The sequence below is a fragment of the Calliphora vicina genome, chromosome 1 (genome assembly GCF_958450345.1).
Source record: "Calliphora vicina chromosome 1, idCalVici1.1, whole genome shotgun sequence".
Classification (NCBI taxonomy): domain Eukaryota; kingdom Metazoa; phylum Arthropoda; class Insecta; order Diptera; family Calliphoridae; genus Calliphora; species Calliphora vicina.
The window spans coordinates 146130379-146154717 of record NC_088780.1 but is presented as its reverse complement, the minus strand read 5'-3'; the positions used below and the strand labels follow the sequence as shown (position 1 = coordinate 146154717).

The window sequence follows — 24339 nt, the reverse complement described above, 5'->3', positions numbered from 1 at the left end:
GCTTCAGCGGAACTTTTTTTTCAAATTAAAGAAGTAAAGCAAAACTTCCCGCATATGACGATTCGTTGGTAAAAATTCGACATTTTCGAAGAAAAAAAAACTTTGTTGTTTACACTATAATGTTGAATAACTAAGTGAAAATAAATGACAAATATATAAATATTACATATAAGTTATTAAAAACAAATATCGCGTTGAAAAGATACAATAAAATTTATTCACAACCAACTTTTGAGAAAAACATTTATTATAATTATTTAGATGTTTCTGATATAGGTATTATATTGGACCGATCCTTGCAAAAGTTTGTAGGAATATAAATCTTGTTCATGACCAAATTCACAGCGATATTAATTATAAGCCTTGTATGGAGACTAGGGACTACTATTGCCCGATTTTGCGCGTACTTTACAGTATAATTTCAGAGTTCTTAGAACTAATTTGTTAAATTTCACCAGGATTGTCGCATAATCAACATATTTATGACATTTGTATGGGTAGTCCCCATGCAAATGAAATCATGGACTCATAATCAAACCTTATCAACAAAGATTATATGTAGTAAATTCAGCCAGCTACTTAATTCGGAATTTATATGAGCTAAAAAAACCTTCTAATTAAGAAATAGTTTAATGTAATTGTTTTATTTTATCAAATTATCTAAAAATTTGTTTACAAACAGTATTAAATAAAAATAAACTATTTCAAAACTTAACGAAAACAAAATTTAATTATGGAAAAAAGTAAACGTTTACCAAAAACAAAACTATTTTATTTTAAGTCAGACATTAAAAGAATAAATATTGGCAAAAAGAAAAAATGAAAAAAATGAATTTCTTTTAACGTTTAAGGGCAAAAACGAAATGGTAAAAACAGTCGCCAAAATAAAGAAATAAAAACAATATTTTTATCTGTTTTCTAGAAATTTCACGTCATAGATAAGAAAAGCCAAACAAGCAAAATATAATGAACAAAATATGATAAAATTCCTAGCCGTACTAGTTCAAATAAAAAAAAAACAGTTCTAAATGGATTTTATATAGCATATTTAAAGTTCATTTGGACTTTTGTTCCACAACAACAATTATTCAAAGAATTTTATAAAATATCTAAGGTTTAAGGACTTGGCATAAATGAAATCTTATTTCCATTTCCGCTCGACTACATTTACCTCCCAAATACTGTCACCATTATAAATTAAGAAGATCCTGTAGACTGAATTATTACTGCCCGATATTTTTTTTTTACTCCTACAGTTTACCGAAATTCATAAAATATAGAAAATCAAATTAATTTTAAATCAAAACAATTTCCTTTATAAATCTAAAAACTAATGGAAATATACATATGTAATTCCAACCATAAAAAACGATTGTTACATATCATTGAAAATATATTTGTTTCATGTGCTATTTGTCAAATATTTGTTTCTTTTTCCTTAATTTAAAAAGTGAAATTCTTTTATAAAACTTGCATTTTCATTTCATTTCCCTTGAAATTTTATTTATTTGTTTTCTTTCCTACACATTTCTTTAGACAAATAAAACTAAAATAAATAAAAATAATAATGAAAAAAGGGGTTGAATATTTGATGTTGCCATTTAGCTGCATTGTTGTGTGGTGTGTCTGTGTGAATTTAAACAACTCTGTCTTTTTATTGCATTTGACTGTCCCTTTTCACCGAAAAAGTAAAACAAACAAAAAGAAGAAGAGGGAAAAATAGTTTATTCGTGTCCTTGTTGTTGCTGTCAAGTGAATGAAGTTTTTGTTATTGTTATTGTTGTAATGGTTGGCGTTTGTCGCTATTGTTAAACAGTGTCGCGACAAAATGCATTTAAATAAATTAATTTGTATTTCTTTGGTTGGGTTGTGCAAAAAAAAACATAAACTAAAGGAAACTTTATTTATATTTTCAATGCGAGTGAAAAGCAGTGATGTTGAAATGCAGTCGCGTCAGTTGTCTCGCAATATTAAACAAAAACAACAACGAAAGTAAAGTAAAGTATTTCTCTTTATTTCATTATTTATTGTTTTTGTTGTTGCAATTTGTGGGGTATGATTTTAGGGGGGCTTTTATTTTGTACTGCGAAATAAAAGTTTGCGTGTTTTCATGATTTTTTTTTCAGTTTTTTTTTTGCTAAAATTTATTGTGGTTTTGTCTACCCCAGTCAGTCAGCCGGCCAACTTTAGTATGTTTTAAAAATGGGCGTGTTTTTTTGGTGTAAAAGTAGAGTTTTTTTTAAAAAAAAAGAATTTTGTGTTTTGTTTTAACACATTGAAGATTAATGTTAGTGTTTTTATTTTAAGAAATATTTGCTCCTTAAAGAATATTTTTGTATTATTTCAAGAATCGAGAGTATTTTGATAAAAATGTTTAAAGTTGACACATTTCAAAGTCAATGATTTATGCATGATTTATGTAAGGAGTGTAGTTTTTAGGAAGACAATTTGTTTTATTTTTTTTTTTTTGGAAAATCACCAGACAAATAATTCAGTTACACAATAAAATATTTTCCTAAAAATGGTTGGACCACAAAATCTGTTTATGAGGATGATCAAAGTTTTCTTTGTTTAAAGATACCATTCCGAAATAAATTTGTTCTAGCTTTGGGAATTTATGAACTGGATTAAAGTACCAAAAGTTCCTGATTTGTCACATACATATTTGTTCCAAACCAAAAATAAGCAATAAAATATTTTTATTATTTTTTTCACAAAATTTTGAATTTTTTTTCTAAATTTCTAAACGTCCAAAAACATACATTACAAAGTAATGACTTAAAATGATAATATAATTACTATTCACTACTTATACATTGGCATTTCAACTCATTATTTGAACATACTAATGTTCATTTGAGGCCACAAATAGGTAGTAAATTCTGAATTTCCTAAACAATTACTTATATATCAGATCATATGGCAGGCATTACCAAACTGCCTTTAAGTAATGCAGATGGTATGAAGTAGTCACTTATGTGATTATCAAATATCTTACCCACTAATCCATTTGACAATCATATAACATTTATAAAATAATTTCAACAAGTTTTAATTCAGAATATTCATAGTATATTGTTTTATACATTTTTAATTTAAAATGTCTTGTTTTGTTAATATTTTTCTAACTATTTATTTTCTTTTATTTTTTTAGGTAAGTGTACAAAATTCTATTCTATATTCTTCAAATGTAAGTAAATTTTAAAATTCATATTGGAAAGCAATACTCTTGAAATATTCAAACAATATGGAAACATTTTCTAAACAAATTAAAAAAAAAAATTTAAATGAATTTCTTAAGACAATGAAAGACAAATTGTGATTAAATTATGAATTATTATACTTAAAATAATAAAAAAAACTGTTGCCACTTTAAACTAAAACTGTTCCCAGTTAATTTTAACAGTTTTGAACACAAAAACTTAAAAATAATTTAATAGATCTGTTAGTTTTTTTTTTTAATTTAAACACATTTTCATAAGAAAACTAACAATTTTCATTTAAGCAAAAACTCTTCCCACCCCCTACAAAAGGAAATCTGGTCAAATATTTTAATTTTTATGTAGAAATTTAGGCATTAGTAAAAACTTTTATGTTTCGTGCAAAAATTAAACTATTCCCACTTTATATTAAAACTATTCCCAGTCAGTTTTAACAGTTTTGAACACAAAAACTTTATAATTTTCTAATAGATCTGTTATTTTTTATTAATATTAACTTTTTGTAAAAAATACAAACTCTTCCCACTCCCTAAAAAAGGAAATCTGGTCAAAAATTTAAATTTTTATATATAAATTAAGGCATTTGTAAACAAACTGTTCCCACTTTATATTAAAACTGTTCCCAATGAGTTTTAACGGTTTTTAACTCAAAAACTTTATAATTTTCTAATAGATCTGTTAATTATTTTAATTTAAACTTTTTTAAAAGAAAAACAAACTGTTCCCATTTAAACAAAAACTCTTCCCACCCCCAAAAAAGATATGCGGTAAAATATTAAATTTGTTAAGGCTTTTCTTAAATTGGTATGTATTGTGTAAAAATCTCACTGTTCCAAGTCTTTTATAAAACTGTTCTCAGTATGATTTCACCATTTTAAGAGAAATCACTTATTAGTTTTCAAATAAAATAGCTGTACATCAAGAAATAATACATTTCACATAAAAAAACACTTTTGGAAAAATTCTTCCCAATTTAAACATTAAAATTTCTTAAGCTTAACAACAGACATTAATATTTTTATTTGAAAATAATCATTAAGATTAGTAGTAGTTATTTCTTCGCTTCTTTAAAATAAAAATTCCTTTCGGAAAACATTTTGATTAAGCTTGAAATCAAAAGCTTTATTTAAGAGCATTATTCTATACAATTACCAATGTGGGAATGAATACCCAAACATCTCTAGTGATGCTGATGCAAATTTCAATGGCTTTCATATACAAAAATGTAGGCATTTTAATTTCATAAAAACGTTTGCTATGTATGTATTTAAAAATTGTTTCCACAAAGACATCAATTTCATTAATTAATATTGTTATAGAAAATTTTATGATTGACACAACTTACACTATGGATAATTACTAAGCCACAAAACAAAATATTACAAATTGAAATAATTTGGCTGACCACATACATTGTAATTAAATTACACTGTATGTCCTTTAGCTTTTCTCCTCACATAATGTGACAAATTGCTTTTGGACAGTTTATAACCGAAACACTGCATACAATTTTTGTCAATCTTTACTAAATTTAAAAAACAACCATAAACTATGTACGTATCTATCTATCTATATAATTTAAGTAAATTGAAAATTTGTTCATTCCCTGTCATCATGCAACCTGTAATTTTGCAATTTGTATGGTATTTCCTTTGAAAAGGACACATGCAACACAACACACAAACAAAAACAACGAAAATCCTTAATAAAAAGGATTTTAATTTTAGGTGAAATAGAGCCAATATGGCAAGAAGAAAGCATGTCTTAAAATATAAAAATGTTGCCAAAATCAAATTAGATTATGGACAAGGAAATACACCAATGTATAGTACACAGACACATTTAGAAAGTTAAAAATTGTTTCAAAATATTTCATATTGTTAGTAAGTTTTGAACGAATGTGAACAAACAAACGAATGAGCGAATTTGCGAATTTGCCACATGCAGCACAAAGCTATCAACCTCAATTTGTGTTGCCTCATACATACCAACATACATTTTACGCCATTCAGTCAGTCATATTGCAGTCGTTAGTTTTTGTTTTTGTAGTTTTTGGCCAAACTCTCTGTAGTAGCCACTTTAAAAACTGAATTCTCTATTGGTCATGGTCAGCAGTTAGACAAACTGAACAAATTTTATATTTATTTATTATAAAATAAAATTGTACACACACAAAACTAATAGAACTGTGAAAAATACTTCAAATAACTTTTTTTTTTGCTCTCTTCTCAGTTTTTGCTTTTGTTTTATTCAATATTTTCCTTTCACTTGGCAGCTTAAGCCAAAAACTAACAAAAACAAATAACGAAATAAAACCGTAAAGAATAATAAAAGGTTGCATGTTGTGTTGTATACCAGCGCAAAGAGAAAAACCTAAAAGCCAACAAAAATTCCCAAATGAGGTATAACAACTAAAACTACAACAACAACACTAACAATAATAATAATAAAATAAAACTACAGCTGCATGGCAACAAATTCTTGATGAAATCAAAGAAACTAAATACATATTTTGGAAATTTAGTTTGTTTCAATTTAACTAACCGGCCCTCATGGCGTATGAGTTTTATTTATTATTTGTTTAATGTGCGCTAGTTTCTTCAACAAACCTTATTTTCTATAATAATTTTTATTATAAATATGTAAATTTTTATATTAAAACAAATATTTAATATATTTCTTTGTTTTATGCAAATGTACAGGGGAAATTTTTCCAAATTAATATGTCACAATACAAAAAAAAAATCTTTTTTATTTTTTAGTATTTCATTAATTTGATTTACTTATGTTAACAACAAAAAATAAGAACACGATTAATTAAATTCTGTAAATAGAAAGTAAACTAAAAAGTTTTCATTATCATGGTACCTATATTGACAAAACAATGGAAACTTAGGTTTAATTTTTTACAAAAATTGTCTGGCCCGAATTGGAAATTCATTGCTTTTTATTAAAAAGTGAATCAGAAAAACCTTATACACACAATTCCAGCCAAAAATTATCCTAGGTCAAACAAATTAGTCTTGTTTTAATCACTAAATCATTAATTTTCAACTGTTATTTCGGTCAAAATGGTCACCGAAAAAAGTACGTGAAAAAATAATTAAAACTTTTCAATAAAATCCAATATGAACTTTCAAAAAAAATAGCAAAAGATCCGAAGGTTCATCGTCATACTGTTTCCAAACACGGCTTTTATCTTTCTTAAAACAGCACAAAATGCCTTCATATTTCTGGCCCGATTTGGCATCATAACACTATGGAAAAATGGCCCTTGAGTGGTATTCAAACAATAATGCAAATCCACCCAACTGTCCAGAACTTCGGCGTGTGGAAAGGCTCTTGTAAAAAAAGAATTAAAGAACACAGATAAGGTGTCCCAGTAGATGTCCGATTTTAAGCTTAAGTGGACCACCTTGTCTAAAAATGTAACGGAAACCATGTAAACTTAGGTTTAATTTTTACAAAAATTGTCTGGCTCGTTTATTTATATTCCTAGTTTTTTATTCACTACTTCACAGCCATTCCCTTCGTGGTATAATTTGAGCATGTATTTTGCGATCTACAATTTTCCATAGGTTTTTTAACAAGGGTTTTCAATTATTGTAGTTTTATTTTATCGAATAAAAGTTTATAATTTTTTTTATTATTCAAGTAATCGATTAATTTAAAAATTTTTCTCGATTATTCGAACGAATAACAAATAAAAATTATTATTTGAATAATTTTGTAAAATATAAGTGGTTATTTACAATATAAAAAATAAAATTAAAATTTTAACTTGAAAATAAGCATATTCGACAATTATCAATCGATTTTTTTTTTCAAAATTGTACAATTTTATTATTTCGAATAAAAAATGTATTTTTTTTCTCGATTATTCGAATAATTTTTATTCGAATGACAACCCTAGAAGTGTGTTTGGTGCTCCAAACTAAGGGCATATTTTCCTCAGCGTATGGATACATAGCATCGTTTATAATCGAGTATTCGATTAATCGACAATTATCAATCGAATATTTTTTTTTTCAAAATTGAACAATTTTATTATTTCGAATAAAAAATTTATTTTTTTCTCGATTATTCGAATGACAACCCTAGAAGTGTGTTTGGTGCTGGAATCTCCAAAATAAGGGCACCTTATCTTATCCTCAGCGTATGTATACATAACATCGTTTACAATGGATCTGTATCAAATTTCAGTCATAATATATTTTTGATTGGACCCATACTACAATATTATCACCTCCAACCTTGATTATCTTATTTCCGTCCTGAGAGTAATTTTTACTATTTTCTTATAATCTTTTGCTATTGAATTATTTTGTGTAAAAACGCAACCTGACTCACAAAATTCTGAAAATAAAATAAATATTGAAGTATCGGTAAAAGAAGTTTCTTTTTATATCGTTCTCTTACATATTCTTTATGTTTTAGTTTTCTTTCTTGTAGAAGTAAAAAAGTTTCCATTGTTTGGCAAATGTTTCAAAGAAATGAAGCTTTAATACTTAAAAACACTATTTTAATAAAAAACCTAATCAATTTGAATTTATCTGAGAAATATACATTTATATTTGGTAAAAGATTATGGACCTGATTCGGAATCACGAAAGGAAAACAATTTTCAAATTTTTGTATGAAAAACACTCAAAAATTATTTAAAAACTGAGTGATTTTCATAACAAAATTTTAAAATTGTTTTCCTTTTGTGTTTCTGAATCAGGCCCTATGTTTTTCAAAACTGAAATTAGGGAATATAATTTTTCAAAAAAAATGTCCATTGTATTTTCACTCACTTTATATATCCTTTTGTTTACATTTAACTTTGTGTCAAAGGCTGACAGATGATTTGGCCTAAAATATAGTTTAAATTAGTTTTAAACTTGAAAATTTAATTTAAAATCGGCTTTGAAATACTAATAAAATAAAAAAACAATTGCCTTTAACAATTATTTACTCTATTACCCCTGGAATGTCCTTTAACATTTATAAAACTAGAACTTGCATGTACAATTTTAATTTTTTTATTTTTTAGTATTTTCAATTACAAACATATTTATTTCAAGACCAAGTCTGAATTTTTGCAATTGTTAATGCACAATTTAAGCTGTAAATAAAAAATAAATCCAACTCTAGACATTTCTAAAGTCAACGTCATGGTAGACTTGATTAGCCATTTATTTCATTTTATTTTATTTATTTAATTAACAAAACCCAACAAAATGGCATGCAATATTTAGTTTATTTGTTTAAAGTATTTTAAACTCATTAAAATGAGAACTACTTACTTACATACATACGTTATTTTATCAGCAGACACACAAATTTACAAAAAAAAGCATTTTCAATTGTAAAAAAAGGTCCCTGACATTTTCTTTAAATGAATTTATCAAACTAAATTTTATAAAAGCAAAAAACCAAAAAAAATATGATTTCCTATAAAGTTAAACAAAAGATAAATTAAAATTTACAAAAATTCGAAAATTTTTCAAAAGCAAGAAAGGGTGGGTGGCTGAGCGAAAGAGAGGCGTAAAAGCACAAATCACTGATTGAGGGAGTGAGTTGTTGAGATTTACCATATAAAACAACACAACTTCAAATGAAAAAAATCTTTAATTTTACTTGACCAAAAATGGTTAAAGCGTGAACATACATATATATATACAAATAAATAATAAAAAAAAATATACTAAACATACACATTTTCTGTATTATTTTTTTAAGTTTTTTTTGTTAATTTTTTATTGAGTGCTGTGTTGTAGCCGGTCGTTAGTGGAGCCATGAATACAAAAACAAAACACAAAGATTCAATACAAATTGTTGTTGCCAATATGGCGTTAAATATAAAAAAACCTAACTATACGACAATAATAAACGGCGGCGTTAATGTATTTATATGCTTTAAAGTCTGTCTGTCCGTCCATCCATCCATTCGCTCATCCGTCCAAACCTTTACCAAACTGAAAAATCGTTGAGTTTTTTTTTTTTATTTTGTACTCGTTCGTTCGTATGTGGCGTGCAATTCTCAAAGTCATTGACTTACTTGGTTGCCTTAATTTTATTTTAACAAAAATGGTTTTCGGTTTTTATTTATATAGTTTTTTGTTGTTTGTTTTATTTTTCGCAAAAATTAAACAAAAATAAAATTCTAAAATCTAGTCACGTTACGACAGAGTCTTGAAAAAAAACTCTAATTGAAATTAGCTAAATACTCGTACTTACTTGTTCATACCTACATACGTAAAGTGTTTGCAAATTTTAATTTAATTAAGCTTATCTAGATTTTTAAATAATTGGGTTTGTTTTTCAAAAAGATTATAATGTGAATAAACTTTAACGAATGTATGACTTAAAAATGCGGCATTTTTCAAATTTTTAGCTTTTATTTTGGAACATTTGTACAATATAAATTTATTCAAAGTATTGGCCATTGTTAGCTATGACATTTTCCCATATTTCTGGCAACATATGGATACCGAACCAAAAGAACTGCTCATCTTTAGAGGCCAAGAATGAATCAAGCCTATATCGGATACTCTGTTTCCAAGTGAAGCGTATCCCAGAGAGAACGTTATGCATCGATCGAAACAACAAGTAGACTAAAAAACCTCTTCATTCTAAATACTTTTTAAGAGGTATTGTAACATGTGGTCGAGCTTTGTCATGACGGAATATTACAGATTCATGTCTGGCCGTATAGTCTGGGAGTTTTGCTCGCTTCAAACGAATCAGTTGCATTCAGTACAGGTTCTCTGTGATGGTCTGCTCAGATTTCATATTACCATTTTGAATATTTGGCTTTGGTATTCGGGGTTGTCATAGAATCCAATCATTGTCGGAATCGGTTTTGAAAACGACAATGAAATTTTTTGTTTAATCGATAAAGAATTTAGTTCTAGATGAAATATAAAACTAATAACTTTCGATTTCACAAGACCAGTGTACTATTTCTGTCGTTTTCAAAACCAATTCCGACAATGATTGGATTCTATGACAACCCCGATTGATTCGGATGGTTGGCCAAGTTTCACATACGATCTCTTACGCTTCGGGTTATCGTAATTGATCCATATTTATTACAAGTAATGATCCATCCGAATTAAAAATGCGTCTCCATTTTTAATAGTAAACACTTAAAAAAGTTGAGTGCTTTTTCACACACGTCAAGTTTACTTGAGCAAGTCTTTAGTTTGTAGAAGATAGAGAAAGAAAAAGAGGAAATTCTTTACAATCTCCTCTCTTATCTCACTACAAACACAAGACTTGCACAAGTAAGCTTGACGTGTGTGAACCAGCGCTTAACTACACTTTCAGCATAAATGCAGTTATCGATAAAATGCCGCCATTTAAAGTGTTACCATTGAAAATTAATACGCCACAAATTGCCAGACCAGGCAAAACAAAAATCACATAATATTATTACTGCAAACAATATTAAATGAATTATTAATTTTAACAAATCAACAAAATAAATAGTTTATACTTAAACAACACATTTAAAATTCTTAATTAAATTAAATAAAATGTATTGACTTTGATAAAAAAAAAATAAAACAAAAATTACCTTGACTGACAAAATTTGCCATAAATTAAATAAACAATAATACATTAAACCGATTAATATAAAAAAATAACACATAAACGTATAAAAAAAAAATCAAAAAAACGTCAAAGAAAATACTTCAAAACGCAGTAATGCATACTCACTCACTCATTCATTCTCTCACACAAACATTAAAGAAATTACTTTTCAAAGCAGTTTTGTATATTTTTTTCTTCTGTTGGCTTTATTTGACAACGGTCATAAATTATATTTCATTGAAAGGATAGTATGAAAGAATCTCAAAAAAAGCTTGTTTTACCACCTTATTAATCAAATTAAGGCAGCTTGGATTTGAGGGAGTGTTTCCATTAAATACATTTGAAAATTAAATTAATTTCAGGACATTCATGTTTTCATATTTAAATACATTTGTATGAGATTGAAAGTTATGTAAAATTTACTTATGTACATTAAAGTTAAAGCCAATGAACTTTTAGTTGCCGTGTTTTTTTTTAACATTTCTTAATTATAAAAAACTAAATGAAAACCATTATGAAATATTATTGCTTAAATAAATGTTTGTAATTTATAGTTTAAACATGCTTATTTCTTAATTCAATTATTTACTTCAGGAAACTTTTGCATTTCCAATTACATATTATTGCCAATAATAAGCGAAAATGCACTTGACATCACTACTGCATATTGTACAGAGATGCCACAATATGGTTTTCTCTTAAACCCAAGATAAAGAAAATTTGTAAATTATTTAACTGACATATTCTTTATTTGATTTAAATTAGATTTCTACACAGAGAAAACAGATTCGTAATAGCAAACGAATTTGTTGCCAATCGAATAAATCGGTAAGACACATAGAATTTTTCGGTTATAGCAACAGAAAATAAAGATTAAACTTTTGTTAACACTTCTAAAATTTTGTACTCACAACTGTAAAATTTAAGGATTGACAACAAATTCGGTTGCTACTACGAATGTGTATAAAAATATTTAACTTCAAAATCAACGATGTGGAAAAGCTGAATACCAAAAAGTATGATTCGTTTAGTAAAAACAATTACAGGTATTTTTTTTCATAGTAGGCCATTTTCAAAATACAGGAATAAATTGGTATGACTTTAACAAAAAACAAACATTAGCTAGTTATTTATCTGGAAATATAAAATATTGGATTACTGAAAAGTTAAATAAATCAAAATATTTAAAAAAAAAAAAGTTTCCCATAAAAGCCTTGAAATTTCCCCACTTAAATCTAAATAATACTGTCTACATGGCATCTCTTGGCATATATTATCAATTTTATTTAAAGTTTAACCCAAAGGTCAATTAAAACTAAGTGCCGTAAAAGAAATTTTCCAAAAGCAACAACTGTCTAAAGACTTTAGGACTGACGTACTAAACTAACAACATTAGCTTTTTTGTTTAATAAATAAGAAAATTGATAATAAAAAAAGACAATATTACTAAAAATAGAAGAACAAAGTGTAAAGTAAACAATATGCTACTTCTCTATAGATTAAAGTAAACAAAAACTAATAACCTAAATAAAAATTGAATTAATAAAATACAGATTCTTCTAAAATTTAAAGACATAATCGTCTTTAATTGAAATATGTATTTTGCCATTCCCTTATTACCGCACCTGATAAAGCTTCCTTCGTGGTATAATTTTATTATTATTTGAATTGGAGCCATAGCTTCACTCTAATAAATTTTCATGTAAATTTCCTACATTAATAGTAGGAAACTTTTCTCCTTCTATAATTAGGGTAAAAATATATGTTGTGTGTAAATTCAAATATTTTTTTTATAATAAATGATTTTTGTTTGTTTTTAGAAATAAAATTTTGACAATTTGTATATTAAACGTTTGAATTACTTTACACACTTTATGTGTAAAACTTCAATTTATGCACAATATATGTAATTTTAAATATAAAATGCTTATTATATTATAAAAATTTAAAATAAAACATTTTGTTTGTATTTTTGCTGAAAAAAGTATGTAATTGATTTTGATAAACATATTGTGCTTAAATTTACGCATATTGTGTAAGTTTACATAAAAACTTACTTACTTTATAGTAGTAGATTTACATGCATTTTTTAGAGTGTTGCAATAGCAACCAAGGCCAAGGTCGAGAACTAATTTCAAATTTTATATTATTGCTAATCTCCCGGTTAGTAGCAAAATCAAGAGGTTGAGTTTTGATTTTTGTTAAATTTTTGAAACTGCTAATTTATTATTTGTATATTTATCACAGATAATTGTTTGCTTCAATCCAGCATAAAATAGGTTAGTTGATCTAGCTATGTCTGTCCGTCGGTCTGTCTGTTGAAAACACGATAGAGACCAAACGAAAGGAGCTAGCTGACTGAAAAATATTCGCTGTTGATAAGATTTGTTTGGTATTGAAAAATTTATTATATTTTAATAGAAAACCTAGAAAATTTTAATTTATGTTAGAAATATCCATAAATATATTTGGTGAAAGGTCAAGTTTTTGAACACTGAAATTACGAAATATACAGGCCTGTCACACATTTTTCTCGGAATGTTTTCAATTCCGTAGTTTTTATTCGGATCGATTTCGTTTTAGGTTCTTCAGATTCAGTTTAACTTATTAATTCAAAAAATATTTAATAATTCTATATTTCTGATTATAATTTAACAACGTTTTTAATATTAAAGCAAAAGTGAAGTTTTTGGTACAGAAATTTATTAAAATTTTTAGAAAAACAAAGAAATATCAAGTCCACTTTGACAACTGAAAGTGGTTTCATTCCGAAAGAAATTTTCGTTTCGGAATTAATTCCTCTTTCAATCGGAATGTAATTCTGTGACTAGGCCTAATAATTTTCAAAAAGAGTTGCCATTGTATTGTCACTTACGGTATAAACATAAAGTACAAATTAATGTAAATATTTAAATCGAATCAAAAAGTTGTGGACGTTGGCTTTAAATGACACTGATATCATTCTTCTAGCTTAATTTAAATCAAAAACTAGAGGAGCATGAATTCACAATGTTAACCTACTTTTAAGAACTCAAAGATACTAAAATAAAAAGATAAATTAAGTATTTAATTAATATTAAACAATTAGTTAGTTCAAACAACTAATTAAATTGCACATGTTCACAAAAATACTGCAAAACAATTTCATAGTACTAAATTTTCCAACTCTGAGGCACGCATACTTAGAAGCTACTTAAAATGTCGTCTATGCAGTCTTTATACTCGCACGTACACTCACAGAAATTCAACAACTGACGTGTTGTGCTATTTTTAAAAATTTGAGTATTTTTTTGTTTTTGGTTTTATTTCGTATGAATATTGTGTCGTTTTTATTGTATATACTGCTGCTACTGTTGTTGTATTTGTTTTTGTTATAATTTAAAAAAATGTTGTTGCTTTTTTTGTTGTCACATTAACAGCAACAGCAATAACAACGTTTGGTGACGTAATTGATTTATTTTGCTTTTTAGTGTTTAATAAAATACTACAATTGTGATAGCACGAATTTCAAATTTAGATAGATATTGTTTGTTGTTTATAGAACACAACAGAAAAATGTGCAAATTTTGTATATTTGTATGTACAATGTACCTACATACATATTTCTTTAAGGGATTTTGTTTATTTTTGCGATAGAATAGAATTAATTAATTACAAACAATTTACAAAAGAGTAAAAATAGTAATTAATAGTAAAATAGTGAGTAATGAATAACGACTAATGTATGCACAACTACTTTTAGAGTTTTATTCTAAAATAATGCTAAATAAATTTAATAATAACTTTGTCCTTATGAACGTTGGGTTCAAGAACCCCAGGAGAAATATTTAGTACACATAATTTTACTTTATATACAACTAAAGCTATTTATTATATATTTTTATTTAAAATGTAAAGTAATTAAATGTATGTATTTGTTTATTTTGAAACAAAACCTTCAAGTTCATTATACGCCTGCCTCCCTGCATATTTGTACACCGCGCAAAATGTTCAGTGTCAATTAAAATGAACATACAGCTATTTAAAATTCTAAAAAAAAAACTTTAATAAATTACATACAATCAAATTGTCTTTATTTCGCAAAACAAAAAAAATATGTAAGTAAGCGGCCAATTTACAAAAATTAAATCTGTAATTGTTTAAAAATAAAGTTAAATTAAAACCAACAATTCAAATTTGACAAGTTCAAGTTTGAATTAAACTACGTGTATTAAACACATTTAATTTTGTTTGTAACTATGATATGTTTTGTTGCTGCTGCTATTTTTTTTTTTTTGCAAATTTATCAACATCTGTTGGCAAAACAACAAAAATTCTTTAACATTAACATTTAACAATTATTTTTTTTTTGTTATTTGTAAATTAACAATTGTTGTAAGTTTGTTTTAATGCGCAACAATGTTTTGTTGTTTAATGTATTTTTTTGCAATTTAAAAATTCAACAACATTTTTTTATTTTGCCTCAATAATTTCAAAATAATAATGATTTTTTTCCTTGAATAAAACAAATTGAAAAGAAAAAACACATTTTAAATTAACAACAGTTGCAGTAATAATTAAGTGTTAATTTGTAATTGATAACGAACAAAGAAAGCGTTGTCTATAAACAGGCTTAAATTTGTATGCCAAATGTGTATATTTTTATTGTTTTAAGGTATATTTTGTCCTCAACAGTTGGTTTTTTTTAAATTTAATTGTTCAGTTTGTTTATTGTTAAATTTTTGTAGGTGTAAAAATAAACTGCAATAAATTTTTCCATTTTTGAAAATAAAAATAAATTTTATTATGTAGAATTTCATAGAAATACAGCTTTGTCGATATAATTTTGTCACTCCGTTTGTAATTTCTACATTTTTCATTTGCAACCCCATAATGTATATTAGGGTGGGTAAATTTTTTTGACTACTATAGCGTATAGCAAATTCCTAATCTACGGAAAATTCTAAGAACTTTTCCAGAAGAAACCATGGTTCTAAAATCAAAATCGAGCTTCCGGTTTTTTCGAGAAGATTTGGAGCTCAAGACCTCTTTTGCTAGGAGACCTCGGGTATGTACAATTTTAAAAATAATAATATTTCTTCGTTTGTGTTCCGATTTCAAAAAATTACATATATATAGAATCTTCTCGTCGAGTACTACATATAACATCTCGTAGCTATCAATTATCTCATTTTTAACATTTTTACCCACCCTACTCCAGTTTATTGATGACCGCGGTTTCAAATATTTTTATTTTTAATTTATAGGACTAACAAGAAATGTATACAGTGGTGGCCAGGAATTTAAGACAAAAATTGTTAGCTAAATTCCACGTGATTGTCAATTATTTTGACAAATATGTATGCATGAGGATTGTTTTAAAACACAAGTGTGTTTTATTCGACTGTGTCAATTCATACATATTCACCACGAACACATAACATTTTTCTACAACTTGACCAAAAAAAAATTTTTTTAAATAAACATATTTTCTCACATTTATATCATTATATTTTTATTATTATAAAATATTCGGACCAAATTTCGTATTTTTAGTTCCATTAGTTTCGGTCATATCATGTTATTAACAGCGGATGTTCGCTGAAGTGGGTCAACGTATTTCCACATATCTTTGTCCATATATGTTTTACCGATTTTTCCAAACATTTTTCAGAAACTAGAAACATTAATAATAAATTTCATACTCTTAGAGGTCCTTTTATTTTGGCTGTATCGCACTTAAAATTCAGTTGATGAAAAAAATTCAAATATTTGTCTTAAATTGGTGGCCACCACTGTATATAACATAAAGAAAAAATTGATTAAAAATAATGACTGAGTCCAAAGTTATGCTTAAATTTCAAAAAATTAAAAAAGGCGATTTTTCGTTATTTTTTGGGAAAAAGGTGCTTTTATTCTTTTTAAGTTATCTAAACAAATTTCTAAGAAGATGTATAAAGAATATATAGCTACGTGATGTTATATGTAGTACTCGACGAGAAGATTCTATATATATGTAATTTTTTTGAAATCGGAACACAAACGAAGAAATATTATTATTTTTAAAATTGAACATACCCGAGGTCACCTAGCAAAAAAGGTCTTGAGCTCCAAATCTTCTCGTAAAAAACCGGAAGCTCGATTTTGATTTTAGAACCATGGTTTCTTCTGAAAAAGTTCATAGAATTTTCCGTAGATTACGAATTTGCTATACGCTTTACCACGTTTTTTGGGCCCGAACAAATTGACCCACCCTAATGTATATACATATATCTTGGATCATTATAGGTATGTTCGTCTATACATATGTGTGTTGAAATCAACTATTACATACATGATTCATATATCAATATATTCGCTATAGTCCCGGTTTCGATGGTATTTAAAATCGAGAAAATCGACCCACAAATGGCAGAGATATAAGCAAACAACCACAAGTACCTAGATTTTTTTTACCTATTTTTTATCTATATCAGGATTTCTAATTCATTAATATAGTCAATATGGAGATCTAATGGGTAAACTATTTTTTATCCCAAGTTATTTTCAATAAAAAAAAATGTTTAATAATTTTTTTACAATAACATTATTTTACTATAAATTTTTACTAATTTTACTAATGAAATTTCCAAAAAAAATATGTTTTTCATTAAAAAATATTTTCACTTTATCTTAAGATTTGGCGTAAATTCTTCAACTAAATTGTATGCTTCTTTTAGAGCATATTTTTGTTTGCCCTGGTCTTAACTCAAAATAGGTGGTCGGCATAAAGAGAACATATTATATGAATTATGGAGTTTCTTTCTCTTTTGTAATCGAACCAGCTATTGATTGTGATTTTCGTTTTTCATTTGATAATTGTTATGAAGATTTGTGTTGTTTACAGGAAGATTTGGCAAAAATTGTTTTATAAACTTTTATTTATCTTATTCATTCAAATATATTATTTATATTTGTTTATAAATCATGCCAATTCCCATTGTTTGTGTTTTTTGTTTTTTTTTTTTGTTTATAAAACCATTAAAATTTAGCAGTGAAAGTTATTAAAACAATATTTAAGCTAAAGTGTTTACAAAGTGTGTATATTTATCTTAGGGGGTAATAAATAACATCCTATTTATATTATTATTGTTTGCAAATAAATATAACAAATCCTTAAAGTTGGCATACAAAATATTAATAATTAATTTGCAAATGTTGATCAAATTTGAACATATGAATTAAACTGGCTGCCAAGTGATGAAGAGTCAAGTGTTTGAGCTGTCATCGACAGGAGTGTTTTCAAGTCTATTTACTTCGTAACCTAAAATTTTCCACCCTGTATATTAAAATGGCAATAATACTGCAAATTGTAAGAGATTATTACAAATGTCCTATTGAAATTTCCGAATTTTAAAAGTCATTAACAGTAATTGAGTGATTAACCAAGGTTAAAAACCGATACCGATTAAATATAGTTTAAAGTGGATCACAATTGTCGATGCCAAAATTATTGGCTCCTGCAAATACCAATAATAAAAAAATATTTCCCTTGATGCCGATATAAATTGAGTAAGTTTTAGTTTTTGCTGATTTCTGGAGAAGCTCTGTCATGACTAAATTTATAATATCTGGCCAAAGTTTCAACAAAAAGATAAATTTATGTTATTATGTATTTAAAAATACAAAGTTGTACAACGAAACAGTCTAATTGAATACAGTCATCAAACTAATATTCAAATTTTCTACACCATCCAAACCCAAACATATTTACTTATACATACTCGCTTAATTGCGTCCTCACATTTAAAATGTTGCTCTTATGCATTTGTCTTAATTAATTAAACAAATTTCTACATCATGATTAATATAAACTATTTTTTATAATTTATAAATGTATAATTTTTATTTTTTATTTTCAAAATGTGTGTATGATAACTATTTAACAAAAAAAAAATAAAAAAAAACTTTTGAACAGATGTTTAATATTTTTTCACACAAAAACCAACTTGTATAAATGCCAAACTAAAAACCAAACATATTTCAAATGTCTAAAATATTCTAACAATAATTATAGTTGTTTTTGTTGTTGATTTTTGATGAGCGTATACGCTATAAAATGACATAATTGTTTTATATTAAAAATCCCCAGATAGTCTAATAAATTCGCTCACACTCTTTGTAGCATTTACTATGTGTTTTCAGATATTTAGAGTGCTTTATGTTCATTTATTGAAAATGTGTAGTAATTCTTATTTTTAAAAATTTGCCAGTTTAATTACTTCAACTTAATGTTTTGCTTCTGAAAATAAAATAATATACATAATTTCAGTGACCATAATATTGTTAAAAAAAACTATTAAAAATGTTGGTATGGTTATGATAAACATGTACAACAATATTTTTACTCTGTATATTTTCCTCTGATTTTATTTAAACCAATTTATATCATTGCTGTTTCGAGTATATGTGAACTGATCATAGAGCGAGCCAAAATCGGATAGTCTGTTCCAAAGTGAAGTGTATCGCAGAGAGAGCGATCTGCATTGATCGAAACAAATAGTAGTCAGACCCGTATAGTCGGGGCACTGGTCCATAAAGCGGGTGAGGCAAAACTTCCCAACCACTTCATTCTAAATACTTTTTAACTGGTATTTCAACATGTGACCGGGTACCGTCATGATGGAATATTACGGTTTCATGTCTGGCCGCATATTCTGAGCGTTTTTCGACCAATGTTCGCTTCAAACGAATCAGTTGAGTTAGGTATGGTCTGGCCAGATTCTAGCAGCACATAATAGAAAGAACCCTTTTGCTACCACAAAATACAGAGAATTACCTTAGCGCCATGGATATTTAGATTTGGTGTCGATTCGACTTGTTGGCCGGGCTTCACATACGATTTCTTACGCTTCGAGTTATGCTTTTGAATGAATCTTGCTGCTATTAAACGTTTTGAAATTGCTGATTGAGTAGCCTCCCAATGATCTTTCAAGCTCTTGTTGAGTTTGACTACAATCTTCATGGAGTAATGCCTCCAATTCTGGGTGTTCAAACTTTTTCGGCTGGCCTGGGCAATCTCTGTCTTCCCTGTCAAAATCAACACTTCTGAACCGCACACACCATCTCTCGCACGTTGAAACCAATGGACACATTCTTCATAAGCTTTGGTGAGCAATCGGTGTACCTCAGCGACACTTTTTTCGAATGAAAGAAGTAAAGCAAAACTTCCCGCATATAATGCTTTGTTGGCACAAAATTCGACATTTTCGATGCAAAATTGAACTATGTTGTTTACACTATAATATAGTGAGAACAAATTACAGATATATACCCTTCAAAATGACATATAAGTTATTAAAAAACCGCGTTCAAAAGATACGCCAACTATTGTAAATTCCGCATTTAAAATTAGTAAGGAAATAGCGAATGTTCTTAGAGAATTATAATAGAGGAACTTTTACAAACTAAAAAATCGTTCGCTAAAATAACAATCGATACGTTCCTACTTGCCTGTATCATGCAAATACCTATTAAAATCTTTGTTCTTAGAATTTTACTAACGCTTCAAAATGGTTTAATATTTTATTATGGTTGCAGCAATTAAATTTTTTTAATGTATTTAACATACAAATATTAATTACAAACAAACAATTCATGTGATGACTATAAAAATGTGATAAAACTGCGTTTTTTTTAACAAAAACAATAAATAAATACTAAAAACAAAAGTACAGTTGAGAAAACAAATTTTATTTAACAACAATAACAAATAAGAATCTTTGAAAAAGAAAATGCCGCCTTTTATTGAAAGCTAAAATGTTTGCAAAACAACAGAAAATTCTATATATTTAACGACCCACTTAATTTTTGAGGTAATTTTTTTTTTTGTTTAACAATATAATTAGCAAAGAATAATAACAAAGTAAAGAAAAAGTCTTTAAAATAAAGGCAAAATTATTTCAAATATACATACTATACTACATAACATTTTCAAAATCGTATACAACTTGTCATGTTTAGCGTTTATCAAAGGTTTTCATTTGTTTGTTAGTTATTTTTTTCTTCATGTGTATTTTTTTTCTCACTGTACAATTTAAACACCTGTTCTTTTTTATTATGAATTATTTTCATTATGGCAGATTTCTTGAAAATCTTAAAAATTTCTTTTAATTCGCCAGAATACAATAATAATAATAATAAAAACAAACTGTTCGCTGTTCATGTTAAACAGATTAAGGAAATTTTAATGATAAACCATCAACATTTAAAATAAATTAAAAAAAAAAAAACACAAAAAAGAGAAATAAATAAGACAATACTCGTACAATTTATAAATACGATAAACGCGAGTATAAAATTGGCAAGCATTTGAAAACGGAAAATACTATAAAGCAAAAAATTAAGCAAATTTAACAAAAAACTGTTTATCTAAAAATATACATATGGTGAGAAAAGAAAAACTATTTTAAAATTAAATTTATAATAATTGAGTGCAGTCGAATTTGCAAGTTTGCTATAGGCGAAAGCGAGATGATAAGTTTCAGTGCAATTGTATCTTTTTGTATTTCAAAAGTTCAATAGACAAAATATGTAGACCTACTGTCCATATAAATGTTTGCAAAACATCTTCATACAGGAAATAATCCTTGAATAATGAGTAAAGCCAAAGAGTAACTAAAATATGGCAACATCTTAACTAACAATTATTTGTCTTTGTTTATTTTCCTTTTTACTGTCTTGCTTGCTCTATTATTTTAATTTCGCCATTTTGAAATGAAGAGAGTAAAAAATCTAAACCTTTTGAGTGTTTAAAAGACTTAGCACCATTTTCTAAAGCTCTGCTTATCGGTTTTCGTAGCGATATACTTCCTAATACGGTTGTCAGAAAAATGGTTAACAACCATATGTTTCAACATCAGTTCACATGGTTGTATTAACCATTTTCTGAACATTTTTCTGTAAGATCTGACAACCGTGTACCCGACTTTTAACATAATTATTGCTGATATATATAATTTAGAAAATGAGAAGATATAAACCAAATATTCTCTTAACTGTTTGTAGGGCGCATAATAAAAATACAAACATTTCGCACAGGGAATTGAAAAAAGTCAGACACACAGAGAGAAAAAATTTAAAATGTTTAAAAAAAGCACACAAGTGCATAAAAGAGAGCATGTTGTAAAAATACAATACAAAACTAAAGAGTTAAAAGAACAAAATGTCACATTTGCCGTTCATGTTATTTGTAAGTTTATAATCTATTGTATATTCAACAAAATTATAATTTTATTAATTAAAAATTTTACATAAATGTGTGTTTATTTTGTTCTTAAAATGTGTAGGCAGCAAGTTTTTTATTCTATTTCACAAAATTATTTTGAAAAAAAATGTTCTCTTGAGTTTAGAAAAACTAAAATGCTTTAATTATAACAAAAACAACCAAATACAGAATCTTGTGTGTGGACGACGACAACGACTACTATGGCTATGATAAATAAATAGATGCTGATGTTTCTGCTGCGACTACTAGTCAATGATCATGATCATGTAGATATTTTGAATTTTAAATTTTGCACAGAATTTATAGAAAAAAAATATACGAAAAAAAAGAACGAAACGAAATCTCAAACTAAAAGAAAATTTTTTCTTGTGAGTGTAATTTAGTCACAAACGAGTAACGAGCCACTGCGGTAATATTTAACGGGTGTTGAAAAAGAAATTAAATAAATAATAAAAAAAATTTAAACGAAATATAAAAAATAACGAAAACGAAAAAAATATTTTTTATAGCAAAAAAAAAAAATTAACTAAAATCGTGAATTTTAGGCAAATACCCGACTTTAAAACAAATATTTACAGGCGGTGGATCTGTTTCAAATCAATTTAAAGAAAAAAATCAATTTCAATAAAAAATTTCAATATTACAACGAATATAATAACGACAAAATAAAAAGAATATATAAATGAAATAATTATAAATATCATAACCTCATAACCACGAAATTACGAAATTAAAAAAGGAAAACATCTGCAAGAGAACATAGAGAGCGAGAGAGCTGTTTAGAGATTTTTAAGATTTAAAAAAATTGTGGTTCAGCGTGGGATTTTGAAAATTACTAATAGAGTTTCATTTACATACTACCATTGAAAACAAATTATAATTAAATTTACACCATTATATAACAATTTCAATTGTTTTACATTTGTAATAACAAAAAAAAAACAGAAAATAATCAAACGAATAACGACACCTTTAATGAAAAGCTCTCATAACTGAGTATATTCAAAACAAACAACGACATTTTTAAAAAAGAGAGAGAAAAAAAGAGTTGACTCAAAATAAATATAAAATCGTTTTGAAAAAAAAACAAAAATAATAACGAAAAAACACGTGAAACAATTATAAATATTAAAAAAAAAACAAAATATGCAAATATTAATAATTTCAATATAAACAAAAATTTATAGCTGAAATTTATTTGATTGAAAAAACACATAAAAAATATATTTTTTTATAAAATTTGAATAAAATTTTCCCTAAAAATTAATTAATTTTATATATTTGCACTCAAATAACAACAAAGTTGTTTAAATTAACTTACAATTTTCACAAAAACTATTTATTTTATAAAAAAAATATACTTGATTATTTAATTGAGATAATACCCAATTAACAGAATTTGTTAATTAGCCAAATATATCAAACAACTTTTGTAAAAAAAAAAACTGATTAATTTTACAAAGTTTTTTTTTAGTTTATTTATTCTTAATCATTTATCATTTTATCGATAATTGTAAAATTAAATTTTTCATGAATTTTATTTCGTCATTTCGTTTTTACAGTTAATTTAACCCTTTATCAGCAAATATTTGTTTTATATCAATCAATTGTTTGCTTGCACAAATTAAATTTTATGATTTCTAAAAGTTTGACATATTTCTGGTGTAAATTGATAAATTAATTCAATTTAATTAGCAATTGTTGGTAATTGTGATTAAATAGTTTTTATAATAAATTTTTAAATTTTAAAGTTCTTTTATTTTGAACTAGAATCATTTTTAACCAATATTTTAAGAGTAAATAAACTATTAGTAAAAGAATTGTTAATAATTTTGTTTATATCTAAAAATTAAATTTTATATTATTTAATTTAAATTTAGCATAAAAACACTTTAAACTATTATTACATATTGTTATTACTGTTTTACTTAAATGTTTAATATTTTCAATTATTTGTTAAACTTGTTGATTAAACTTAATATAAAAATATAGAAAAAAAAACATATTAAAAATATTAAAACAAAAACATTTTATTGTTTTACATTTAAAATATAATTATCAATAATAATAAAAAGAATTTAAATAATATATTATGATCACGTGGATTTTGAAAACTTTACAGTTGGTCGAAGGCGACCAAATTTTGGAGAGTCTCAAAACTAAACCACAATTTCAAATAACAAAAGTGTTCACAAATCACAACAAACTGCTTGTTATAAAACCACCTGAAAAAGACTGTCAAAATATTTGATAAAGATATTTCAATAACGATTTAATAACGACGACATTTTT

General features: G+C 26.3%; 1 protein-coding gene across 1 annotated transcript in view; it reads left to right on the top strand.

Annotated features, from left to right (window-relative positions):
• kay (transcription factor kayak) overlaps positions 1–24339 on the top strand; it is a 125128-nt gene that overhangs the window by 89578 nt on the left and 11211 nt on the right. The window lies entirely within an intron of this gene.